The sequence below is a fragment of the Neoarius graeffei genome, chromosome 24 (genome assembly GCF_027579695.1).
Source record: "Neoarius graeffei isolate fNeoGra1 chromosome 24, fNeoGra1.pri, whole genome shotgun sequence".
NCBI lineage: Eukaryota > Metazoa > Chordata > Actinopteri > Siluriformes > Ariidae > Neoarius > Neoarius graeffei.
The window spans coordinates 48,769,387-48,783,857 of NC_083592.1; the positions used below are offsets into that span (position 1 = coordinate 48,769,387).

Here is a 14,471-nt window from a genome sequence, read left to right on the forward strand (position 1 = left end):
ACAAGCACAATCTTCCATTTTTCAAAACTTGGGTTTTCAAACTTGTTAGCCAGCATCAGCAAACACTGATTCCTCTTCCTTCTTCTTCTTCTTCCTCCTTGTCTGACTTTACATAGCAAATACTTTCTTTAAAAGCTGACAATCTGGTATTTTTAGCCATCTAGGGTTATTTCAGGTTGTCAGTGCCTTCAGCCTAATTCATTAAAACTTATGAAAAATATCTATTCAAAAAAAGTAAAATAGCTCCAAGAAGGGTATTAATAAAAACAATGTTGTTGCTGCCTACTGGTGCTTTCTTCCACATTCACGCTGCTACTTGTAAAAACATGAAACTTAGAAGATGCTCTCTCGAGGTTTGTCCGTTCTGGGTTACCGTAGCGGTGTACTATAACAACACGGTCACTCTGTGGAAGTGGACCTGTGCCCTATATAGATATAAAGGAGTCATTCTAAGCTTATGAAAACTCAATGATTTATAGTTACAGGCAAGTATACATTAACGAAAACGTACTTTTGAAGACGATATTTCATTTCTGCTAATAGAGCCCCCTAAATCTTACACAGCGCACCTTTAAAGGAGGGGATTGTGATGTTTAGAGCCCTCTGCTGTATGTGAGGTGAACTGCAAAAGCCTTCGTCTTCCCCTGAAAACAACCACACTGCCTCTGCTGAATCTGATACTACATGACCTTCATGGGTTGCCTTTTAAAATAAAGACACCAGGCTAACCAGCTCTGCTTCAAATGGAGACAATTTATGGGCCAGAAAACGTAAACACCCAAGGTCGCTTTACAATTAGAGAGAGACAGAGGGAAAAAAAAAGTCCACACAAAGAGGGTCAGGATGTAATTCCAGTGGTGTAGCTGCCCACAGTCCCACCAAAAGGCACACAAAGGTACATCCTACACCGCCTACACAGCTGCCATGATGCCACCGGGCAACAATGCCCGGAACACTGGACCATGGATCCATAAAGCGAGCACAGAAGCACCACCGCACAGAGCACTCGTATGTCCTAAACTGCCCGCACAGCCACCATGACACCACCAGGCAACATCGCACCAAGCACAGAAGCACCGCCACACAGAGCGCTGGACATCCCTCATGTCAAAGAGAGCAACGAGCTCGCTGCAGTCCATAGCGAGGAGCACAGGCATCATTCATGACGGACCAAGGCCTGAAGGGAACCAACAACCAAAACTGGGTCGGGAGCTACACCACAACCGGCAGACAAAACATTCAAAACAAAGAACAAACATCAGACCATACAATCACAAAAAGAAAAACAAAGGCGGGAGAAACCAAAATAAAACGCTCCGGTGAGAAGCAGCAGCCAAAACGCGCACAGCGTGCTCTTAACTGGAAACACGTATCTTAACCATCTTTCCGTTGGCATTGATTAAAAACCCTTTGGTGACTGACCCCTTGAAAATGGTTCCTCCAGGAACGATGACATTTCAGTTGTCAAGACAACGGAAAAACTAAAATACAAAAACAGAAAGATACGTCACAATGCTCTTGTGCACAAAACAAAATGCTCTTGTATTTTAGTTTTTCCGTTGTCTTGACAACTGAAACGTCATCGTTCCTGGAGGAACCATTTTCAAGGGGTCAGTCACCAAAGGGTTAAAAGACTGGGCTCATTTTCTGTTACCTAATTATAAAGTGTGCTACATAAATTCTAGAAGACAATTACGTTATAGACATACTGTAGCTGTAGTAAGGCATGTATTATGTAGTATTAAGCATGTAACGATTCACCCAATTCACAATTTGATTCAATTCATGATATTGGGTTCACGATTTGATTTTCCAATGATATTTTCTGGAAAATAAATAAATAAAATTTACGGACCAGAAAATGTTACTTATTTTCCTATTTTTAAAAATATCACATCAAGTATTCCTTTTCTTAATTTTTTTTTTTTAAATAAAAAAGCATTTTCTTCATAAACCTTTAAAACATTTCAACTACCTCCATTTGCTTCTCTTTTCTTTCGCTTTCAGCAATCTGGAAAAGCATAGCTTGAAAAAGAAATTGGAGCTATTTGTCAATCACACAGCAGCTTGTTCCCATTTTAAATCAGATTTTTTTGTGCGCGTTTTCACAGCATTAGAGCTGTGTTACTTCCACCCAAGGTGAGATCATGTGCAATCCCGCTATTGTACATTATTGTGCCCTGTGCTGTCTAAACAGTGCAGTTACCACAATGAAAACTAAGCAATTACACAGCCTGATAATCGCGGTTAATTTTTTATTTTGATTTGAATCATCATAAATTTGTATCATGAGTTAAATATCACATGATATATCATTACATGTCTCATAAATATATAGTTTGGGATCTGGCCTAGGGGGGATTTTCTGTGGATCACAGACAAGAATTGAGAAATCAAGTTAAAGATTAGCAACACGAAAATATTACTTGTGGTGAAGAAATAAAAATGGATCTGAAACATTACACTGTATTACAAGAGTGCTCCGAGAGTTCCTGCTGGGTACTCTGCCATAACTCTGGTAAAATGTGATGGAATTGAACGAAATTGTAATATACGTATTTCCGACATATAACAAAGAATTCTGCCAAGTTTCGTGAAATTCCTCCAAAAATTGTGAGAGGAGTTGATTTCAGAAGGTGAGGACCCTTTCTGGGACGGATGGACGGACATCGCCACAACATAATCCCCCTTCGGGCCTTTCAGCCAGCAGGGGAATTTAAAAAAATTTTTAAAAATGTAAAAAAAAATAAAAATAAACTGTGAGAAGTGGTCATAATGCCTGGTAGGAAAGCAGTTACCTGGAAGCTTCTAGCTTGAAGAGTAACCAAATTCAGCACAGGTACTTGGATACAGTCTGGCTGACTCGTTAGTGGAAATCGCAAAATGGTGGATCGTGCACATGTTACAGTATTTTGACAAGAAAAAAAAACATGCTGTAATTCATAAAATAACAGGAAAGTTGTGAAATTTCTCTTTAAAGCCTAGGTCACAACCGGATGTACGATTTTTTGACTGTGTGATTTTTGGTGTTTCCCAAATCGCTGCATTTTTTTTTTTGTTCGTGGAGAAAGACGCACGTTGGCCGTAAGTTTGTCTTGCAACCTGAAAAAAACGTAAGCGCCCGTAGAGTTTGTTTGACATGACAAAGAACCTCTGCGGCCGGTCTGTGGCCAGTCTACAGCTCGAAAATCAGCACGTCACACGTGCACCCTCCGTGTGTTTCACGCGCGCCCTCCGTGCGTTTCTTGCATTTTTTGCACGTAGACCGGCCGTAGGAGCACGTACGGCCGGTTGTGACCGAGGCATAACTTTGACATGTTTTATCCATCACTACACTGTGTATAAACATAAAAGACATGCTGTTGGGAAAGCATCCAATAACCAATCATGCTCAACACAAGGATAATTTGAATATATAAATGCTTAAATGTTCAATATTGCGCAACTCGCGCAGATTAAAAAAAAACATTAAGACAGAAGTACACCGATCACCGATGTTGCTACAACAGCAGGTATTAAAGCAGTGTGTGGTCTGCTGGCAACAATTACAAACAAGCATCTCAAAATTTCCTGTTTTTCTGTCTCGACATATTCATTAAATCATGTTATTAAAGTCATTCATCAGGCTCCTTTGATCGCTTTAATAAACCATGAGCACCTGACAAAGCAGCCCCAGAAATGTTACATCAAACTGAATATGCATCAGTTCAGCTTAGTAGGAATGAGTGAGTCCTGGAGGGACACAAAGACACAAAGAGGAAGAGCGCTTATATGGGATCAGGCTTCAGGAACATCTGTGTTGACTGAGCTCACAAAAAAAAAAAAACCAGACTCTTTACAAGACCAGACGATGCAGGTTTTGCCGGTTCACAGTTTCAAAACTGCATACTATATACGTACTGTGGATATAGTATCCATAAGCGAAGAAAAGAAAGAAAAAGAAAGCACAACTTTATTCATCACACACTTGTGAAATTTCCTCTCTGCATTTAACCCATCTGAAGCAGTGAACACACACGTACACTACCGTTCAAAAGTTTGGGGTCACTTTGAAATTTCCTCATTTTTGAAAGAAAAGCACTGTTCTTTTCAATGAAGCTCACTTTAAACTAATCAGAAATCCACTCTATACATTGCTAATGTGGTAAATGACTATTCTAGCTGCAAATGTCTGGTTTTTGGTGCAATATCTCCATAGGTGTATACAGGGGTTAAATTGGGATTGGTTATGTGGGGGGGCTCTGCCTCGTACCCGCCCCTGCCCCCGCCGCCCTGCCCCAATATACTTTTTGGAAAATAACCCTCTAATTTGATAACCATATCATATTGCACAGAGATATACACCTTATCTGTGTGTTGTAGGCCTATGTGTGTCTTGTAGTGCCCCCCTACACATTATGGCAGTTTGAATGTAGATTGGTTGGCCAATGTAACAGATTGTACAGGTTGTTGTACATTGGTTTGAAGGAAATGATTAGTGGGGGGTCTGGGGGTCCTCCCCCAGAAGTTTTTTATTATCATACATGTTATTTGCTGAATTCTGGTGCATTTTAATAAGTTGTTAGCTGACTTTACAGAGGTAGGTTGAGCAATATCATGTTAAATCTTGTCACATGCCTACAGGTGAAAAATGTGAAGGAGAAATGTTCAGTGAGAAAATTTGAAGGCTTGCACAATCTTAAACCAAAACAGTTGATTTATTTTGGAGGATAAATGTTAAATATGCCAAAACACTGTCAGTCAAATTGTCAATCAAGTATATTCATGCAGTGAATGCAACCAAACACAAACAAACACTATAACATTGGAAGCATTTATTATTATTGTTATTATTATGTATTCAATTATTTATTTGGCATGTGGTGCTTTTTGTATTGTCTAGAACATACATAAGATGAGCATATTATAGCAGCAAAATAGAAGCACAATCATTTGAATGCAGCAAAACTTTTGCTGCATTCAAATGATTGTGCTTCTATTTTGCTGCTATAATATGCTCATCTTATGTATGTTCTAGACAATACAAAAAGCACCACATGCCAAATAAATAATTGAATACATAATAATTACACTAATAATACATTAATAATATTAACAATAAATAATAATAAATTAACATTAAATTAAATATTAACAATAAATAATAAAACACTAAATATTAACAATACAGTGAACATAATCATTATCATATTTTTTCTTATTAAAAACAAAATATCAAATAATACTGAAGAGGGGAAAAATAATACTGATCTAAATATGTAGTGTTTTTATTTTTAGACAGTATGTGTTTTGCTAAACACATACTGTCTAAAAATAAAAACAAGCCCAAAAACCCGCAAACCACGACTTCTGATTTTTTTTTTAAAGCGAGCTCACAAAAAAAGAAACCCCAAAGTCGCTTATAAAAAGCGGAATTGGCAACCCACGCAGTGTTCCAGAAACCAGAATCTCTGATCGCAAGTTCTGTTCTAAATAGCTTTGACAGGTCGTCTTGTTATCAGGAAAACTATGATCTATCTCATAAAAGTCATGGGTTTATTGATTAATAAAATGATATTTAATTATTCAGAACTGAAAATCGTGAAAAGGGTTTGTTGCTTTTGATGTGTGCGTGATCATATGCCATCCGCTCCGAGCTTATGTGCCGGGGCTCAGCCCCGGACAGCCCCGGCCCAATTTAACCCCTGGGTGTATAGAGGCCCATTTCCAGCAACTCTCACTCCAGTGTTCTAATGGTACAATGTGTTTGCTCATTGCCTCAGAAGGCTAATGGATGATTAGAAAACCCTTGTACAATCATGTTAGCACAGCTGAAAACAGTTGAGCTCTTTAGAGAAGCTATAAAACTGACCTTCCTTTGAGCAGATTGAGTTTCTGGAGCATCACATTTGTGGGGTCGATTAAATGCTCAAAATGGCCAGAAAAATGTCTTGACTATATTTTCTATTTATTTTACAACTTATGGTGGTAAATAAAAGTGTGACTTTTCATGGAAAACACAAAATTGTCTGGGTGACCCCAAACTTTTGAACAGTAGTGTACACAGACGTGAGAGCAGTGGGCAACCATGCTAACAGCACCCGGGGAGCAGTTGGGAGTTAGGTGCCTCGCTCAAGGGCACCTCAGCCCAAGGCCGTCCCATATTAACTTAACCGCATGTCTTTGGATTGTGGGGGAAACCGGAGCACCCGGAGGAAACCCACGCAGACACAGGGAGAACATGCAAACTCCCCACAGAAAGGCCCTCGCCGGCCGCTGGGTTCCAACCCAGAACCTTCTTGCTGTGAGGCGACCGTGCTAACCACTACACCACCATGCCGCCCAAAAAAGTGTTTTCACAGTATAAGGGCAGCACGGTGGTGTAAGTGGTTAGCACGGTCGCCTCACAGCAAGAAGGATTCAAACCCAGTGGCTGGTGAGGGCCTTTGTGTGGAGTTTGCATGTTCTCCCCGTGTCTGCGTGGGTTTCCTCCAGGTGCTCCGGTTTCCCCCACAATCCAAAGACATGCGGTTAGGTTGATGTGGGGCGGCCTTGGGCTGAGATGCCTTTGAGCAAGGTACTGAACCCCTGACTGCTCCCCGGGCACTCTGGTGTGGCTGCCCACTGCTCGGAGTGTGTGCGTGTGTTCACTGCTTCAGATGGGTTAAATGCAGAGGATGAATTTCATTCTGCTTGAAGTGTGCATGTGACAAATAAAGGTTTCTTCTAAGCACAGGATATAATTGTGAAGCATGGGGTAGGACCAAAAAAAAAAAAAAACCACCAACAACGTGTTGCCAGGCAAAACAAACCTCGCCCAGTAGCACTTGTTTTAGTAATCGTATGGGGTTGATTAAAATTAAGGATTAATTTCACGAGTGATTTCGAAGTTTTGAAAATTTCAAAACTTTGAAATCACGAGTGAAATTGACCCTTAATTTTACGAGGAACCATACGATTACTTGTTTATAATATATAGGGCCAAATTCATACTTCGGAAGCCATTCAAGTTCACAACATTTGTCATTCACGTTTTCTGAACCAATCAGGGCGCGAGACTATCTTGCACGTTTGAATCAGTTTCTAAAGCGTCTTTCATCATGACACGGTGACACAACACGAGGATTTTGAAAGCGGTTTACAAAATTTTATTGGAACTTCTTTACAAAAGCCATTTTGTTGACAAAATTTGCTAATTTTTGTAACCGTACCCAAGCAACGAACTAGCCAATAGCATTTCAGAAATACGGCCCCGTGTTAAGGAAAAAAGCCCTCCTTGATTGACCAATCAGAACTGAGTAATTTGGCCCCATGTATTATAATCATTATAACAACTGATTCAGTCTCACAAGTGTGGTCTCTGTTCTGTCAAGGTCACCAAGTTCAAAAGTGATGATACCAAATTAAAGCTTATATGCTACGTCAGTACAACATATTACTACATCAGTACAACGTATTACTGAAGTACATGAAAGTTGAAGAAAAAACAGTAAACTAAGTCACTACAACGTATTAGTGAAGTACCTAAAAGTTGAAGAAAAAAGTAAAACTGCGTCAGTACAATGCCGTTGACCTTTTTTTCTTCAACATTTTTGTACTTCAGTTACAATGAAACTCATGTTTGATATAAAATAGGACTTCCTATATGTTGATAATTATAAACATCTCTCTATTGCTAACCGGTTTTGAGTTCTAATGGAAAATATGCAAATTTTACCAATGACCTTGACCCTCTCCAACATTTGGCCCTCAACCACGAAGAAAACTATGAGAGATACCTCATCATGTAGCATATCAATGGAAGCAGAATTGAAAGATGAACATTTTGGAATTGGATTGAAGTAAATATGATTAATATGAAGGAAGACATCATGAAAAAAACCACAATTTTGACCTTTTTAAATGACCTTAACCTTGAACGGATGACCCTCAAAATGTTGGAGGTTTTATTTGAGACCATTGCCTATCTATGCTGAAAGTTTCATGAAGACTGGTCCAGATGTTTTCCCATAAATGTTACTAACAAAAAAACAAAGAAACCCCACTGAAAAACAATACCTCAGCCCCTGGTGGACTCCATCCCAGGCAAGGTTAAAAAAAATAATAAATAAATAAAAATAATTTATCATCATCACAGTAATTTGCGCTAACTCTTACAAACCGGGACGTCTGGTCACCGTACCATATAGATCCAGAACGGTAAGAGATAGAGAATGACACTTAGCGAGGAAAAGTTGTGTCCTGCCGCCCTAAACATTATAATAATAATAATAATAAGAAGAAGAAGATTGAAAAAAATCATGACAATTGACAGAGTTACAAGTGACTAAAAAAAAAAAAAAATCCCGATTTTTATAGATCATTCCAGTTCAGTGATCCGGATCAGGACCAAAAGTCATAGCAATGTAATTCAGCCCAGAGATATTCTTCATGTGAAATTTGGTGATGACTGGTTGAAAACTGAGGGAGAAATAGCATCCTAAAATTGTTCTGAGAAGAAGAAGAAGTAAAAAGATCCTGAGTGAGAGAGTAACAATTTGTGCCAGCGCTGCTAGCGCAAATTAATGAACAGTGGAACAAAATGACAACCAACCAACACAAAAATCCCACTGGTGATGTCCATTTGTGGGATCGGCGCTCATATAACTAATGCATAATAGAAGAAAACGGGGAAAAACTTTAAGGAAAGAAGTGAAAGAAGCCAAAACGCTCCCCTGTGAAGAATAGATTGATAGAAATGACGTTTACTATCATGATGTAACCGAATACGGATACATTATTTGGAAATGGACAGATCACATGCTCTAAACAGATATGAATCCAGATACAAACAGAAGGCGCAATACGGCATCTAGAGGTGTGTATCAAGGCCTGGGAGAACAGAAATTAAAGCTAGATAAATACTGTGACTAAAGTCACAGTGATTTGTGCTAGCTCTTACAAACTGGGACGTCTGGTCACCATACCCTATAGATCCGGAACGGTAAGAGATAGAGAATGACGCTTAGTGAGGAAAAAGCCTGTTTTTCATGGATCATTCCGGTTCGTTGATCCAGATCAGCACCAAAAGTCATAGCAACTTAATTCAGCCCAGAGGTATTCTTTATGTGAAATTTAGTGATGATTGGTTGAAAACTGAGGGAGAAATAGCATCCTAAAAATGTTAGGAGGATAATAATAATAATAATAATCATAATAATAATAATAAAAGTAGAAAGATCTTGAGTAACAATTTGCACCAGCGCTGCTCGCGCAAATTAAAAATAAAAATACATAAATCCCCCCCAAGTAAGAGATTTTCTTACATTCATGCACATGTGAGCAGCGAGAAAAATTCAGACAAACAAAGACCTTGTTTATTAACAAGAACGAACAATATTCGTTCATTCATGCTTAGCAACCAGCTCCTTGGAAAAGCCAGAATTTACTGAGCATCCTGACCTTGCTGCTGGCATTTTCTACCTCTGGGGTTTTTTTTTGTTTTGACCCCCAGGACAATAGTGGTGTGGTTCATTAGAGACTGAGCAAGTAGAACTCCATACCAATGGCCACCACCAACAAAGTCTAGTCCTTCTTGTTACTTATTTGTAGGCCAGAAATATACTTCAAACTTTCAACAGGAAGAAAGCTATCAAAGAAAACAATCTAATCTGTGATCGTGACCCAGTTGCAAAATCTAATAAAGAAGGTGTTCATCTGGTGACTACAGTAGACTTCATATAAATCTTACAAAATATTCAAAATCCTGTTTTGGAGATATACGTAGCACTAACCATTGTTTTTTCCTTAGGGTAGCCAATCATCTTTCTTGTAGCGGAATTACGAAGGACGCAGCTCAACATGGCCAAGTCGAAGGCATACAAAGATGCCGTTGGCAGCTGCCATACTACTCATGGAATTATCTCAGATCTCAGGACAGCCGCATGGTAGACTGATAGCTAGTCCAAAAAAAAAAAAAAAGGGCCTTGAGTTTATGGACAAAGTACATATGCAAGTAAATAAGTACAATCAGGAAGGAAGGTGTTGATTAAAAAAAAAAAAATTCAAAAAACATTCGACCTTGCTGTGACCCTGACCCTGTTTGGATCAAAAGTCCAAAATCTAAAACGTTACAGTGGTTACAGTGATACTTTCTACTATTTGTTCTTGAGATATTGCAGTAACAATAAACCTCCGGCACGGTGATTAGCATGGTCATCTCACAGCAAGAAGGTTCCGGGATCGAACCTCACAGCCGAGAGGGGTGTGGAGTTTGCATGTTCTCCCCGTATCTGCGTGGGTTTCCTCCGGTTTCCCCCACAGTCCAAAGACATGCGGTTACGTTAACTGGCTACTCTAAATTTGTAGCCCATAGGTGTGAATGGTTGAGAAGAGAAAACCTCTGTAATAATCCAGTAGAAGGCAACGGGAAGCCACTACTGTAATTCTTCCCTAGAAACTTTGATGGTTGGAGCCGTTAGAGCGGCCACGTCACTGTAGTGACCAAACAGAGAGAGATAGACTTGGTAAAAGAATCTCCTTCCAGTTTAGGCCATTTCCATCCAGCCAGCCATCTTCTACGCCACTTAAATTACATTGCAGGGATTTAGCAGATGCTCTTATCCAGAATGACATACAACATATCCAGAGCAGCCTAGGGAGCAGCTGGGGATTAGGTACCTTGCTCAAGGGCACTTCAGCCATTCCTGCTGGACCAGGGAATTGAACTGGAGACCTTTTGGTCCCAAAGCTGCTTCTCTAACCTGTAGGCCATGGCTTATCAATCAGGGTTGGCATGGAAGCAGGATCCAATCCCAGTTGACTCTGGGTGAGAGGTGGGGTTCACCCTGAGCAGGCTTCCAATTCACCGCAGAGACAACCAACCATTCACAGTGGCATCTATGGGCAATTTAGAGTAGCCAGTTGACCTAATCCGCATCTCGTTCGGTGGAAACCAGAGCACTCAGAGGAAACCCATGCAAACTTCACCCAGTCAGCCGCGAAGTTCGAACCTAGAACCTTCTTGTTGTGAGGCGACAGTGCTAACCACTGCACCACTTCCATTTCAATCCAATTTCCCCAATAGTAGATACACAATGATGCCAGATGTGTCCGTTTTACACCTACAATTGACTGTATCCTCTTGAACAAAGTCCACTCCCCTAAATGTTCATCAAAAGGAATGGGACTGGTTCATCATGTTAATCTATACAAGAATTTAAAGTGATTTCCCAGAAAGAACCTGTGATCACCCTTTACTGCACTTCTCCAACGATGAGCTCATGCTGTAACAAGCTTACAAGTTAATGTTTCCTGTGATCCATCACTTTGGCTATTCTATTTCCTTAGTCACGCACAACTTTATAAACACAGAAACTCTGACTTGATGTCTTGCAGTCATGTTGGAGGATCTGACTCCGGACTGAGCAAATCACAGGCAAATGTTATTACGTCAGGAACAAGAGGCATGCTTCCACCACAGGAACCTTTTCAGGAACCTTTTCAGGAACTGAAATCTTAGTTCTTGTTGCAGTCAGAGTAGGTCATTTTTTAAAAGATGGGGAACTCCTGGAGGAGTTTGCTGTACTGAACACAGCTGATCAGAAGAAGTAGGAAAGGTCTTGAACCATCAATTAGGGTTTTAATGTGGAAGTGAATTTCTTGATCATTGGTGATTTTACACAAAACAACAACTTTTCTGTTATTAGCATATTTTTACAAAAAGTTGGAGGTTGCACATAGATGCGAGACAAGAACCGTGATGCTGGCTCATTCAGGGGGTGGAGCTTATTCGTCCCACTGTATCTAAACCACCGATCTCTATGTAGAATACCTGGATGTGGAGGCTGTGAACCCTCATATACTGTTCCAGATCAGCAAGTTAATAAATAAATAAATAAATCCATTCTATTGCACAGAATGAAAAATGAAAAGAATCATACAAATAATGGATGGAACAGAGTTAATTTGTAATATCTACATGTAACTATTTAATAATAGACTGATACCAATCCGTAGCTAGAGTTACAAATTATGTATAATAATAATAATAAAAAACAAATCCTAAATTAATTACAATTTACTGCTTAATTATAACAAAAAATTATTCTAATACTCCATTTATTAGAAAATATTTTCATACAAATTAATATTTCCAAAACATTAAAAATTTTTGACGTTAATTTCAAGAAGACCTAAATAACATCAGGCCGGTGTTGTAGTCGAGTCACTAAACCTCGAGTCCAAAGTGTTCAAGTCCGAGTCATTAAAAAATATTTCGAGTCGAGTCCACTAATGATCCGAGTCGAGTCTGAGAACAAGACTCCACCCACACCGTTTGACGGTGGCTGTTTTAGTGCCATTAACATTAGTTTGTTCCTGAACATGACGTATAAACAGGTGAATGTGCTTCTCTTTATCAGGGAGTGTGAAGTATTCTGTCAGACATGGTTGGAAGACAGATGTAAGTGCAGAAGGTGTGTTTATTAATACAAGTGAAGAAGGTAAACAATCCAGAACGGCAGGCAAAATCGTAAAACAGGCAATAGGTTGAGCGAGACACAAACAGGCTATCGTAGGTTTGGGAGAATCAAAGATGAGAAACAGGAAATCAGGGATCAGGAAACCAAACAAGGAAATAAGGCTCGGTAATGTGTCAGCAACGCAACTCAATACTTCGCAAAGTAAGTGTGTTTTCACAGTATTTATATAGGCGCACTGATTGCGCCTTAATCCTGTGCAGGTGAGAGTCGTTTGCGGACAGCACACTCGAGAGTCTATCTGATGCACGTGCCAAGGCGTGCAGGTGTGACATTCTTACATGAAATTAGTACAAAAATTAGAAAATTCAGGAGAACCGGAGGCAAATTTTTTATGATCAAAATTCTATTTCTCATTTTATTAAATATAGGAACGCATTTTTGATCGCTATTTTGTCACTGCTATAGCAAGTTATGAGTGTTTGAAATACGCTCTGTAATATATCAGTCCATATGTCAAAGCAATGGCCGTAAACAAGATTCGTTGAGACCTGTGCGAGACATCATAGGACGGAAGTAAAACGTACAGCGGAAATCAAAGTGACCAACATCTGCCAACGTTGTCAAAAGACGCGCGCGCCCTCTTTCGAATGCTGATGTAATCAAGCCGGAAGTTTTGTTTGTTTTGATAGCAATCAGGAAAGTTTGAAAAAAGTAGGCAGTAATCGTCATTTAAACTCGTTTTTGTGCAATACTTCATTTGGAAAACAGTTTTCAAAACGGCGGCACTGACACCTGGCTGACACTTGACGTTTCGAAGTCTCACACAAGTCTCGTGAAGATTGCGCGGATAAGCGACGCCTGCCGTGGACCAAACGAACTAAATTCAACACGGCTAAAAACCGAATAGGCCGATAAGTATAATATTTAATTGCAATTAGTTGCCAATACAAGTCACAATATAAGGTTACTAAAACTGAAAACATAATTGAATAACACTTTAAGTAAGAAATAAAGCAAGTTTAAAAATGACTTCAGTTCTCCTTTAAAATTAGAGCACAAGTCAGACTTGAGTACAAGCTTGCATCAGGCAATATCTATAGGGGTGTTCACATGGCAACTTTCACTCCGGTGTAGCACCGGGGCTGCCCCGGTAGAGCGTTCACACGGTACAAAGTTATATGGGTGTAACCCCTGAAAGCTGCTTAAACCGGTGCAAATCTAACCCTGGTGGTTTAAGAAATTTACTCCGGAGTAAATGCTAGTTTGCGGGGCAGCACCGATATAAAATGGGACGTCTGAACGCTACAGGGGTAGACTCGCTACGCCTGAGGAGAGTTGATTACATACGGGCATTGCATAATTTGCATCCTGGTATTTTGCGCTTCCAAAATGGCGAATATCAACAACAACAGAACTGCGTGTCTTCCAGTGTTGCCAGATTGGGCAGTTTTAAGTGCATTTTGGCGGATTTAAACATATTTTGGGCTAGAAAACGTCAGCAGTATCTGGCAACACTGGTGTCTGCATCCATGTTGTTTTCCCGGCGCTTGGTGATGCCATGACAACCGGGAAAAGGAAGTACATTTTTGCACATGCGCATATTTCATTTCCGCATTATTACTATCGTATAGCACGGTCGCAAAAACTGCCGTGTGAACGCAAGTGGGGCTGCACCGGTGCTAACACGCTTCTCTCTAGTAAGCAGGTTTGTGACGTGTGAACGCTCCACAAAATTTACACCGGTGTAAGATATATCGCAACAAAATACATCGGTGCAGCATTGATGCAAATGTGTGCCGTGTGAACACCCCTTATTTATATCTATATATCATACAAAAATAAGATCAATATAACAATTCAGTAGTATAAAAAGCCAATGTGTATTACAGATAATGAGGTGTGAGATATTCGTGTGAGCTCTGAGGAATAATCTACAAGTTACTTAACACTATCAGGATCGATTCATGTGTGGTGTGATTTATGTGACCAATAAATACTGTAAAGATATGACTGTGAGAATGAAGTGAAAAT

General features: G+C 39.8%; 1 protein-coding gene across 1 annotated transcript in view; it reads right to left on the minus strand.

Moving 5' to 3' along the window:
- LOC132872517 (metal transporter CNNM4) overlaps window positions 1–14,471 on the minus strand; it is a 108,303-nt gene that overhangs the window by 67,820 nt on the left and 26,012 nt on the right. The window lies entirely within an intron of this gene.